We start from the raw sequence: 8,947 nt of genomic DNA, 5'->3' as shown, positions 1-8,947 counted from the left end.
GCCTTTGGATTCTCATAGAAAAAGAAAAATTCTCAAGGCCTCTCCTGAGGGTTCTGGCCGAGCTCCTGTGTCTGCTGGACCCTGTAAGCAAGCACTGTGTGTATAATGTACACTGTGTTTATAATGTAGATCAGACCCAGCTACTATGTAAGTGTTGTATACACAGTTGTGATCAGGCTCAGCCACCCTCTGAGTGTGCTTGGTATACAGTGGAGATCAGACCCAGACCAGAGCAGATAGTATTCATGAAACGGTCTCACAAACAACAAAAGGACACTGGTCTGTGAAGGGCATGCTCTGAGTAGCTGACAAAGGGGGCCTTGGTTCAGTTATCGAGAATTGGTCAGAAGCAGTGTGACTGAGCTGACTTCAGGGCCAAGTGGGGCTTCCTTTGTTGGGGGTGAGGTAGGAATTAAAATGAATTTTAGACAAGTAAGGCCACATTCACCTGAAGAGTGTTGGCACTTGTTCTTTGTATTTGGCACTGTTATAGAAGGGTTGCATATGCATATGTCAAGCAACCATGAATGCGATAGCTACAGATACAAAAGGACCTATGTGTGTTGCATTGATGATGACTTGTTTCTCAAACATTGATACTATTGGTGACGTAATTTTTCAAAATGGTCAACAAGTGTTGGTAAAGTTCTGATAAAAGATCTTCATTTTCTCTACTATTACTATGTTTACTATACTATATTAAAATTGTGCAAAAGATGTTTTATATTTATATAAATCTGAGTTTGGTTCTAAGCCCAAGTTAAATCATTGTACATAGGTTTTGGCAGGACAGATGGAGGTTGTGAGGGTATGAGACAGGTGTGGTTGTGGGACTGACCCACACGTTGTGGGACTGCTGTAACCCTTTCCACCCCTTCTCCCATTGTGACAACCAACCTTCTCCCCCAACAAATTTTAAAGCACCTTCTGGGTGCTCTACTTCCTCCCTCCACTAACTGCTGCTATTCTGGGTGCAGCAGGGAGACAGAGAAGGCTGTGACGCCAGGTGGGAGAGCTATTGGAGATGCGCAGAGAGGGGTTGTTGGTCTATTCTTGCAGTTGTAAAAGTGGCCCAGAGTGAGTTGTCCAGACAAATTAAAATGCATAGAAAGTTTAATATCTTAAAATGAGAAGTTAACTTGAATCAGCTGTCCAGGTGGCTTGCCAGCAGTCATCAACATTTTGAAAATATTGGCATGGGGTCCCTGTGGTGCTGAGATATTTCCTTAGCCGGAATCCTTGTGGAAACTCCCATCAACATTGTGTGCACATGCAAATCCCCCTACTCCTATAATTAATTTCTGTGAGCTCTGGATAAACAGGGATGCCTCCTGACTTCTGTTTGCATTTCCCCCCAGTATTACTGCATTTTATCAGTTTATTGACAGGGTCAGGGTGACTGGTTTTCCATTAAATTATTCAAGCGTGACTGTCTAATTTTCTGGAAAACTAAGTAGATGCCCTTGGACACTAACACACTTTCCAAATCTGTTGTGATTTGGTTCTGCATTGCTGAGTAAGTCACTTCTTTCCATGCCTCAGTTTCCTCAATGGTTAAATGGGGGTTATTACAACCTCAAGAAGTTCTGAAAGGAATGAAATGCATTGACATCAGTAAAAATGCTTAAAACAGTACTCCGCCCTTAAGTGCTCACTTGCTAAAAGGGTTTCTAATGTCTTTACTCCAAAATATTTCAAACATACAGAAAATACAGAGAAAAATATATCAACATTGATGTCCCCACCTCCCATCTTTAACACATATTAACACATTTTGCCATATTTTATTCAGATTTTTTTAAATATGGAACACTTATGAATTTGCATGTCATCTTTGTGGACAGGCTATGCTAATCTTATCAGTATTGGTCCAATTTTAGTATATGTGCTGCCGAAATGAGCACTAAGTTTTTTTGTTTTTTGTTTTTTGTTTTATTTTGAGATGGGGTTTCACTCTGTGCCCAGGCTGGAGTGTAATGGTGCAATCTTGGCTCACTGCAACCTTGCCTCCCAGGTTCAAGCGATTCTCCTGCCTTAGCCTCCTGAGTAGCTGGGATTACAGGCATGCGCTACCATGCCTGGCTAATTTTGTAGTTTTAGTAGACACGGGGTTTCTCCATGTTGGTCAGGCTGGTCTCGAACTCCCGACCTCAGGTGATCTGCCCTCCTCGGCCTCCCAAAGTGCTGGAATTACAGGCGTGAGCCCCCCACCCAGCCAGAGCACTCAGATTTTATAAAAAGAACTAACAGGTCTGGATGGCCTTCCTCTCCCCCCCACCCCAACTCATCTTCCACTTCCTCACTCCAGTTTCTCTCCCTCCCCTGTGGGTACCCTTCTGTGAAGAGCTAGTGTGTAGCCTTCCAGTTCTGGTTTTATACTCCTGCCCTGCACATAGTATCCTCTGAGAACACAGGGAATTTCTTGTGGGCATTTATAGTTATATAAGTGGTGTTGGACACTTTGTCTCTGCAGCTTTGTTTCATTAAGTGTTGTTTTCAGGATCTATATGCTGTCTAGGCAGTTCATTTTTTTAAACTTCTATATAATATAGTTATATTCATTTCCCAGTTGGTAGTCTTTTAGGTTTTTCTGATGTTTAGCTATTATGGACAGTGCAATGGGATGTTCTACTGGCATCTATTAGTAGAAGCCAGGGGTGCCGTTAAACATCCTAGAATGCAGTAGAAAGCCCCCTGCCACCCCACAAGCAAAGACTCATCTAGCCCCAAATGTCATCTACTTTAGAATGTATTTTGGTGTGAGTTGTGAGATGAAGGAGTTTGTTCTTTTCCCTCTGAATAACCAGTCGACCTAGACACTATTAAGGTAGTGAATCTTAAGTCAGATATATTTTCCCCTTAAGTGGTAGAAAAGATCCTGTTGCCTTGCTTCTTAGGATACAATTTTTTTTTAAATTGACTTTTCTTGTCTTACAGGTTCTTAGACTCTGTGAGTAATGACAGCTTCGTCTTCCCGGTTCATCATGGCTTCAGCATCCAGGTAGGAGTGCCGTTTGATCACATGTTTTAGTGAAGAATTTATTCCCGTATGCTTTTGGAAGGCCAAGTCCATGACGTTTTTAGCTCTTGGCCTGAGTATAACAGTTGGTGTCCAGGAAGAATAAAGGAAGAAGGGAGAGGAGATGGAAGAAGAATGGGAAAAATGGGAAAAGGCCGACAGTTGTGTGGTATGGGTATGGTCACGTAGCACTAATGTTTACACTCGATAGAAAACCGTGACTTCACTTTCCTCATCTTTCCAGATAAAGACACCAGATGGTTACTCCTGGGGCCACCTCAGTCCCTGCAGGCTTTCTCATGCCTGGGGTTTGAACAGTCATGTGCAGAAGTTGTTTGAAGGTCTGGGGGTGAGCAGGAGCTTGGGCAGTCAAACCCGGTAGAAACCTCGAACTTGCAGCCCTGGATCTGCCCCTGTGAACTGGGTGAGGCCAGGTCAGGAAAGTGTGAAGATGGCTGCTGTCCCCTGAGAACCTTACTCCAAGGCCCATGAGAAGGGCTTTTAATTTCCTTCCCCTTCAAACTGGTCTCTTTTCCTGGCCCATGCAGAGCTTGGATGAGTGAATACCTCACCTCCCTGGAGGTCAGCATGGCAGCTGACAGTCAATCTCCAGGAAGTGAGGTTGGAGGGAATTTCTTGCAGCCTGAACCCCGAAGTCCATGGCAGGTCTGCACTGATGTAGCCTCTGTGGTAAATCCTGCACCCTTCCTTTGGGATGGAGGGTCCTCACGTAGAGGTTGGGGCCTGCAAAGGGGCACAGGGAAGCTGCAGGACCTCTGTGCCTACACTCCCTGCTGAGTCCATTCTCGTATCCAGGGTGATGTGTTTACAGCCTAGATATGATTCCTCACTACCCTGTTCCATGGTTCACCCCCACCCCTGGGGTACCTATGGCAGCTGAACACTAGAAGTCCTGGCCAGGGCCTGTGGAGTCCTGTGGGGCCTGGTTCTCTCTGGCTCTGCTCTGCTCTCTTGTCCTCATTGCACCTGCAGCCTCGCTGATCCCCTTGCCGTTCTGCAGATGTCGAATCCCTTCAGTGACAGGGTCGTGTGCGCGTGGTTCTTTCTCTCTGCCTGGGACATCTTGTCTCCAGCTGTCTGCAGGGCTCTTTCTCTCACCTCCTTCAGGCCTCCACCCTGTGAGCCTTCTCTCACCATTCTGTCCAAAATAGCAGCCCTAGCTCTACCCCTTTGTTGCATTCTGTTCCTTATCCGGGATGGCATTCATTGCTACCTGACACCATCCTGCATAGCTACTTGTCTGTTGATTTGTTGTCTGACTCCTCCAATTAGAACTAAAGTGCTGTGCAGGTTGGGAGTGGAGTTTACCCATTGCCAGCCCCTGGGCAGCACCTGCTTACTGTCTGTGCTCAAATGCAAGTACAGAGAGTCTCCCACTTAGCATGGTTCAACTTAAGATGGTGTAAAAGCCAGATACATTCTTAGAAACTGTACTTTCAGTACCCATACTGTCACTCTGTTTTTCACTTTCAGTCCAGTAGTTAATAAATTATATGAGCTATTTAGTACTTTATTATAAAATAGGCTTTGTGTTAGATGACTTTTTTTCCCAACTATATGCTAATATAAATGTTCTGAGCATGTTTAAGGTAGGCTAGGCTATACTACGATGTTTGGTAGGTGAGGTGTATTAAGTGCATTTTCAACTTATGACATTTTTAACTCATGATGGGTTTATTGGGATGTAACCTGACTGTAAGTCGAGGAGCACCTGTATCACTCACCATCCATTTGGTTCCTATGTCCACAGGGCCAGAGAGTGTCCAGAGTTCAAGTAGGGAGAGTTTGAGAATTTGGGGAATGAGGGAAACTTCTATTTGTCAATAAGAGAGGGAAGGTACAGTAAGACAAATGTAATTGCAGAGCTCCTAGGACCATTGAGTCTGAGGGCACAGGAGTGGATGTCACTACAGCTGACCAGGGCTCCCTGTTGCCAGTTTCTGTTATCTGGGGTGATGACAGCAGCATCTGGATTCATCACTAAAGGGGATCCTCTGTTTTAGAGTGCATCATTTAAGAAGGAAAGGAAGTAGGTAAGACCTGTTTATTCTGTCTCCCATTGTTAAAATACTTCTGCACTTAAAAGCATAATCTGTGGGCCGGGTGCCATGGCTTACGCCTGTAATCCCAGCACTTTGGGAGGCTGAGGCGGGTGGATCACAAGGTCAGGAGATCGACACCATCCTGACTAACACGGGGAAACCCCATCTCTACTAAAAATATAAAAAAATTAGCCGGGCTTGGTGGCACGCACCTGTAGTCCCAGGTACTCGGGAGGCTGAAGCAGGAGAATCGCTTGAACCTGGGAGGCGGAGGTTGCAGTGAGTTGAGATCGTGCCACTGCACTCCATCCTGGGTGACAGAGCGTGCCTCCGTCTCAAAAAATAATAATAATAATAAAAAGCAGAATCTGTGGGCCGGGTGCCATGGCTTATGCCTGTAATCCCAGCACTTTGGGAGGCCGAGGCGGGTGGATCACAAGGTCAGGAGATCGAGACCATCCTGACTAACACGGTGAAACCCCATCTCTACTAAAAATAGAAAAAATTAGTCGTGCGTGGTGGCACGCACCTGTAGTCCCAGGTACTCAGGAGGCTGAGGCAGGAGAATCACTTGAACCCAGGAGGCAGAGGTTGCAATGCGCCACTGCACTCCAGCCTGGGTGACAGAGCATGACTTCGTCTAAAAAAAAAAATTATAATAATAAAAAGCAGAATCTGTGTTTCGCTGCAAAATTTACTTACTAAATGCTGTGCCTTGTGGTGCCAGATCTGTGAAGCCATTCAAGTGAAAGTGTTTTATAGTGGGAGCACCCTTCTCTTTTCTGCTGAAGCATTGGCTTTCTGGCATGGCCTCTTCCTGATTCTGTTTCCTGTCATAACTGAGATGTCATTGCTGGGAGAGGTATCCACTCAAAGGTGAAGTCTGCAAAGCTGCTTGAGGTTCTGAATGCTATGGAGGAGGAAGAGTCCAACAACAACAGGGAAGAGATTTTCATTGCACCTCCCGACAATGCTGCAGGGGAATTCATGGATGAGGACTCAGGTGATGAAGACAGCCAGCGAGGTGCTCACCTACCTGGCAGTGTGCTGCATGCTACAGTCCTGTGTGAGGACTCTGGCACTGGGGAGGATAATGACGACCTGGAGCTGCAGCCGGCCAAGAAGAGGCAGAAAGTGGTTGTGAAACCTCAGCGCATTTGGACCAAAAGAGATATTCATCCAGACTTTGGACGAATGAGCTGAGTCCTGTGGGCCTTTTTGAGTTGTTTTTTGATGAAGGAACAATTAATTTCATTGTTAATGAAACCAATAGTTATGCTTGGCAGAAAAATGTCAATCTGAGTCTTATGGCTCAGGAATTGAAGTGTGTTTTGGGCATTTTGATTTTAAGTGGGTACATCTCTTATCCAAGGAGAAGGATGTTCTGGGAAACCTCTCCCGATTCACATCATCATCTTATGGCTGATGCAATTAGAAGGGACAGATTTGAACTAATCTTCTCATACTTACATTTTGCAGATAACAACGAACTTGATGCAAGTGACAGGTTTGCGAAGGTCAGACCTCTCATCATCCGGATGAACTGCAATTTCCAGAAGCATGCACCCTTGGAAGAGTTCTACAGCTTTGGCGAGTCTATGTGTGGTACTTTGGGCACTGAGTGTCCAAGCAGCTGCACAGGGGGAAGCCTGTGTGACTTGGCTACAAGATTTGGTGTGGGACAACCAGCAGAGGCTACTTGGTATGGTTTGAACCCTCACAGGGCACACTGTTTATCAAGCCAGACAGGAGCTTGGATCTAGGAGGCAGTATGGTAATAAAATTTGTCGATGCGCTTCAGGAGCGTGGTTTTCTGCCATATCACATATTTTTTGACAAGGTTTTTACAAGTATTAAACTGATGCCCATTTTGAGGAAAAAGGGGGTGAAGGCCATAGGAACTGTTTGTGAGTACAGGACTGAGCGATGTCCCCTAAAAGACCCCAAAGAACTGAAAAAAATGAAGAGGGGTTCATTTGATTACAAAGTCGATGAGAATGAGGAGATCATCGTGTGCCGCTGGCACGATAGCAGCGTGGTCAACATTTGCTCCAATGCTGTGGGCATAGAGCCAGTGAGGCTGACCAGTCGTCACTCTGGAGCAGCTAAAACGCGGACTCAGGTCCACCAGCCATCACTGGTGAAGTTGTATCAGGAGAAGGTGGGCGGTGTTGGTAGGATGGACCAGAATATTGCCAAGTACAAGGTGAAGATCCCAGGCATGAAGTGGTACTCAAGCTTTATTGGCTATGTCATTGATGCTGCCCTCAACAATGCATGGCAGCTGCATAGAATCTGTTGCCAAGATGCCCAGGTGGACCTCCTTGCCTTCTGGAGATACATTGCCTGTGTGTATCTGGAGAGCAATGCTGACACGACCTCTCAAGGGAGGCGAAGCAGGCGGTTGGAGACTGAGAGCCGCTTTGATATGATTGGACACTGGATTATCCATCAGGACAAGAGGACCCGGTGTGCCCTCTGCCACTCGCAGACCAATACCCGGTGTGAGAAGTGCCAGAAGGGTGCCCATGGCAAGTGCTTCAGGGAGTACCACATCCGGTGATATCAGAAGACATGCTTGTTTGGTTTATAATGAGATGTTACAGTTAAATACAGATAGCAGTTGAGCACTTCTGTTTTGTGTTGGAAAAAATACCTGAATTTCTGATGACTTGATTTTCTATTTTCTCCCTACCCACAATACAGTTATCTTTTTTATTGTGTTCTATTGTGCCTACATGTGATATAAATTAATATTTATATTCATTTATATTTATATTTTTGAACTTATTTATTTAAAGTTATGGATCACTTTTTATTCAAATAAAAGTTGTGCTTTGGGGTATATTTGAATCCTATCAAGAAGAATCAAAGGAAAACTTGCAAGAACAGTAAGAAGACTTTACCATTGCATGCCATGGTTTATAATCTAAGATAGGCAATAGTGTATAAATATCATGTAAATGTGATGGATTTCTTAATCATATTTATTTCATATTAATCCAAGGTTATCAAACTTTCCAGGGATAGATAATCTGCCTTGCATTTAGTCAGAGGGCTAGAGTTGCAGAGTTCATATTTTCTTGATAAAAATATTTTCCTAATACACATATATCAATGTGGGATTCATTTTTATAAAAAAATTATTTTTTTAATTTTTGTGGGTACATAGTAGGTGTGTATTTTTATGGGTTACATGAGATATTTTGATACAGACATGCAATGTGTAAAAATCACATCAGGGTAAATGGGGTATCCGTCTTGTCAAACATTTGTCCTTTGTGTTATAAACAATCCAATTATACTGTTATTTTAAAATGTACAATTAAATTATTTTTAACTATATTCACCCTGTTGTGCTAGCAAATACTAGGTCTTACTCATTCTTTCTATTTTTTCATACCCATTAACTATTCCCACTCTCCTCCACCCCCTAACTACCCTTTCCAAGCTCTGGTAACCTTCTTTCCACTCTCTATGTCCATGAGTTCAGTTGTTTTCATTTTTAGCTCCCAGAAATAAGTGAGAACATCTGAAGTTTGTCTTTGCTTGGCTTATTTTACGTAACATAATGACCTCCAGTTCCATTCATGTTGTTGCAAATGACTGAATATCATTTTTCTGGGGCTAAATATCAATAATACTTCATTGTGCATGTGTACATTTTCTTTATCCATTCTTCTGTTGATGGACACTTAGTTTGCTCCCAAATCATGACTATTGAGAATAGTGCAGAAAATAAACATGAGTTCAGATCTTTCTTCAATATACTGATTTTTTTTCTTTTGGGTGTATACTTAGGAATGGGATTCCTGAATCATATGGTAGCTCTATTTTTAGTTTTTGAGGAACCTTCAAACTGTTC

At 43.8% G+C, this 8,947-nt stretch overlaps 1 non-coding gene and 1 pseudogene across 1 annotated transcript; one reads left to right on the top strand and one right to left on the bottom strand.

Moving 5' to 3' along the window:
• Positions 1-1,798: 1,798 nt before the first annotated feature.
• LOC129039715 (U6 spliceosomal RNA) lies at positions 1,799-1,904 on the bottom strand. Its single transcript, XR_008503431.1, has one exon. It is a non-coding gene; the product is annotated as a U6 spliceosomal RNA (small nuclear RNA).
• A 1,053-nt stretch (positions 1,905-2,957) lies between these two features.
• LOC129038243 (piggyBac transposable element-derived protein 2-like) lies at positions 2,958-7,645 on the top strand (annotated as a pseudogene).
• Positions 7,646-8,947: the final 1,302 nt, after the last annotated feature.

This window comes from Pongo pygmaeus, chromosome 5 (genome assembly GCF_028885625.2).
Source record: "Pongo pygmaeus isolate AG05252 chromosome 5, NHGRI_mPonPyg2-v2.0_pri, whole genome shotgun sequence".
Classification (NCBI taxonomy): Eukaryota; Metazoa; Chordata; class Mammalia; order Primates; family Hominidae; genus Pongo; species Pongo pygmaeus.
The sequence above is the reverse complement of the archived record's forward strand: the minus strand, read 5'-3'. Positions and strand labels throughout refer to the sequence as shown.